Raw genomic sequence first — 4,516 nt, forward strand, 5'->3', positions numbered from 1 at the left:
CCACTGCGAGTTTGCATCGGTTGTGACGAAATGGAGGTGGTAGAAGAATTTGTGTACTTGGGCTCACTGGTGACTGCCGAAATGACACCAGCAGAGAAATTCGGAGACGCATAGTGGCTGGAAATCGTACGTACTTTGGACTCCGCAAGACGCTCCGATCGAATAGAGTTCGCCGCCGTACCAAACTGACAATCTACAAAACGCTCATTAGACCGGTAGTCCTCTACGGACACGAGACCTGGACGATGCTCGTGGAGGACCAACGCGCACTTGGAGTTTTCGAAAGGAAAGTGCTGCGTACCATCTATGGTGGGGTGCAGATGGCGGACGGTACGTGGAGGAGGCGAATGAACCACGAATTGCATCAGCTGTTGGGAGAACCATCCATCGTTCACACCGCGAAAATCGGACGACTGCGATGGGCCGGGCACGTAGCCAGAATGTCGGACAGTAACCCGGTGAAAATGGTTCTCGACAACGATCCGACGGGCACAAGAAGGCGAGATGCGCAGCGGCAAGGTGGATCGATCAGGTGGAAGATGACTTGCAGGACCTCCGTAGACTGCGTGGTTGGCGACGTAGCCATGGACTGAGCCGAATGGAGAAGACTCTTATATACCGCACAGGCCACTTCGGCCTTAGTCTGATTAAATAATAATAATAAAGATTGAGGGAGTGAGTGAGAATGTGTGTGTATGAGTGAGATTGAGAGAGTGAATGAGTGATAGGAAGTGAGTGAGAATGAGTTAGAGCGAGTGAGTGATAGAGAATTAGAGCGAGTGAGTGAGAATGAGTTAGAGCAAGCCTCACTATGCACTATTTCTCAATTATCACTGCTCACTTTTCACTTCTCACTTCTTAGTACTCATTTCTCACTTTACTCTTCTTACTTCTCATTCTCAATTCCCACTACTCACTATTCATTTCACTTATCACAACTCATTTTTTCACTTATCATACTTCACTTCTCAATTCTCATTAGTAACTTTTCACTTTTCTTTTCTCACTCTTCATAACTCACTTCTCGCGCCTCATTCTCACTACTCATTACACTACTCATTTCTCACCACTCAACTCTCACTTCTAATTGTACACTTCTTACTTCTTATTCTCACTGCTCATTGCTCATTGCTTACTTACTCAGTTTTTCATTTCCCGCTTATCATTCCTTAGTTTTCTCTTCACACTTCTCACATTTCTCACTTTTTACTATCCACTTCACTAAATTCTTCCCATAATAAATTTCCGAAAATGAATGTTTCAGATTCATATTCAAACTGACAGCCCCGCACGATTTGAATCACTGCTGATTTTACCCTAAGAGCAAGATTACCGGTGGTGAGTTTAAGCCGTTTGGCAGCGCAGTAAATATGTACTTCATGCTATTTTAAAGATAATAAATATTTTTCAAAAATATCTTAATAATTTTCTCTATTGTTACGCGTAACAAAATTTTGAGAAACCCTCACCCCCCATATAACAAATCGTAACAAAAAATAAATAACCCCCCACCCCCTATTGCGTTACGTAATATTTGAACAGACCCTTGAAGATAAGTCGTTATTAGGGATCCTATATTCAGCGATATGCGAAAGCGCGGCCATCTTGAGCCAATCGAGCATTGAGAACTGCCAAAATCTGAGCCAAATGAACATTGTTATTGTTGCAGATCGAAAGGTATTGCGATTTTGGAGAAATAGATTTTATGAAAAGTTTTATCGAATAAACAATTAGTTTTGCATTCGTAAGTAAAAGTAGTCTAGTTGATGCCTTATATCGTGTTTATTCGTATTGCTCTTTAATTTTAGCGAAAAAGCACTGCTAGAGGATAGACAAAATAATCAAAAAGTGTCTTAGAATGTAAAGTCATGTGCAAGCCTAAACATTTTTCACTGCGGCAAGTGCTGGCAGCGTTTGTTTACGAAAGTAACAGCGTTGCTAAATCGTCTGGAAAAGTATTCGCACATCTCTTAATATAAATATATATTAGAGCAGCGCAATAAAACGACTTGCTCGTATGGTGGTTGATAACAGAATGAATTGAATTTATTATTTGTCATTGTTGGCATTAATTAACGGCTTACTATGATTAACATGATTAACATCACAACACTCCTCCTTAAGACGATTATTAGGAAACTCCCATAGCTTGTCGATTTCGATCCAGTTTGATTCGTTGTAGAGCTTTTGTCAGTCCATCTGCCACCTGTTCGTCAGTGCTAACATAGTTGATATTTACTATCTTTCGATCCAGAGCATCACGAATATAATGGTGCCGAATGTCGATGTGCTTTGTCCTTGGAGTGTGACTACGATGAAACCTACTCGCCAGTGGTTCGTCACAGTTCGCTTCGGTATTTATTCGCGCTCGCTGCTAAGCATAATCTTCTGGTCGATCAAATGGATGCTGTCACCGCTTTTCTGCAAGGTGATCTGGAAGAAGAAATATATATGGAGCAGCCTCCGTGTTTTGAGCAACCTGGAAAGCGACCGTTAGTATGCCGATTGAAGAAAGCTTTATATGGGTTAAAGCAATCAAGCCGCGTATGGAATGCAAAACTAGATGCAGCACTCAAGAAGTTAGGCTTGAAGGCATCAAATTACGATCCATGCTTATATTACAAGATCTGCAACGGCAAGATTCTGTTTGTTGCAATTTATGTAGATGATCTAATGTTGTTTTCCAACGACGAAGACATAAAAAATGAAGTAAAGGTAAAGCTGAGCAGTATGTTTCGCATGAAGGATCTTGGACCAGCGAAAAGTTGCTTGGGGATCCGGATTACGCAAACCGAAGATGGTATAACACTAGATCAAGAAGTCTATATTGAATCGATTTTAGTCCGTTTCAACATGAAAGATTCAAAAGCCACTACAACACCAATGAACACTACTATCAAGCTAACCAAAGAAATGTCACCGAAGAATGTGGAAGAAGCTAAACAAATGGCAACGGTGCCGTATCAAGAGGCAGTTGGGTGCCTAATGTACCTTGCCCAGTGCACACGACCTGATATCCTGTTTGCTGTAAACCAATTGAGCAGATACAATACAAATCCTGGATCTAATCATTGGCAGGCAGTGAAACACTTGATGCGCTATCTGAGAGGAACTTCAAAAATGAAACTTCAATATTCAGCATCAGGAAACAAAAAGATCATTGGTTTTTCTGACGCAGACTGGGCCGCTGACACAGATGACCGGAAATCAACTAGTGGATATATATTTCTGCTACAAGGCGGTGCGGTATCTTGGTCTTGTAAAAGGCAGTCAACCGTAGCATTATCTACTTGCGAAGCAGAATATATGGCGTTGTCTGCAGCGGTACAGGAAGCATCATGGTGGCAAGGACTCCTATCACAGTTCGGTCCAAAGCAGTCAATAGATTTGTTTTGCGATAATCAAAGCACTATATGTATTGCAAAAAATGGCGGGTACACTCCAAGGACAAAGCACATCGACATTCTTTCTGCAAGCAAGGTTCTCGTGCTGATGGGATACTTGATCTAGGGTGAAATCAGGAGTGATTCAGTTTGATTCTAAATTTTCGACCACTATTCTAGTTTGCATCTGGAGCAAAATAGAACAAACTCGCTGGTTTCCCCAGCAGTGTTCTATTCATGTTTTTCAAATTTTCAATTAATTGAAACCATTATGTTACTGTCAAGAAAGGCGCCGGAATTGCAAAGTGGATTGATCCGTAGATAAAATGACGCATCCATACACCAAAACAATTGAAAAATATTTGAATCTCGTGATTCAATCGTGGTTCAAATCTGCAGAAAATAGAACGGAGCGTTATACCAGTTTTATTTTTTTGACAGTTGACTGGTATAAAAACTGAATCTAGAACAGCTGCTGGGAAATTCAATGTTTCAGATTCATATTCAAACTGACAGCCCCGAACGATTTGAATCACTGCTGATTTTACTCTTACAGCCCATAAATAAACTTATAAGGGTGAAATCAGGAGTGATTCAGTTTCATTCTAAATTTTCGACCACTATTCTAGTTCGAATCTTGAGCAAAATAGAACAAACTCGCTGGTTTCCCCAGCAGTGTTCTTTTCATGTTTTTCAAATATTCAATTAATTGAAATCATTATGTTACTGCCAAGGAAGGCGCCGGAATTGCAAAGTGGATTGATCCGTAGATAAAATGACGCATCCATACACCAAAACAATTGAAAAATATTTGAATCTCGTGATTCAATCGTGGTTCAAATCTGCAGAAAATAGAACGGAGCGTTATACCAGTTTTATTTTTTTGGCAGTTGACTGGTATAAAAACTGAATCTAGAATAGCTGCTGGGAAAATTAATGTTTCAGATTCATATTCAAACTGACAGCCCCGAACGATTTGAATCACTGCTGATTTTACTCTAAGTTTGATATTTTAGGTGTTCCGCGCATTAATTTTTCACCGGGGATTCGCGATGTTTTGTGGCATGGTTGCCAGATAATAGCAAAAATACGTGAACAACACTGTCATCGCTGTCATCAGTGTCATTATTCGC

Source organism: Armigeres subalbatus, unplaced genomic scaffold (assembly GCF_024139115.2).
Source record: "Armigeres subalbatus isolate Guangzhou_Male unplaced genomic scaffold, GZ_Asu_2 Contig377, whole genome shotgun sequence".
Classification (NCBI taxonomy): Eukaryota; Metazoa; Arthropoda; class Insecta; order Diptera; family Culicidae; genus Armigeres; species Armigeres subalbatus.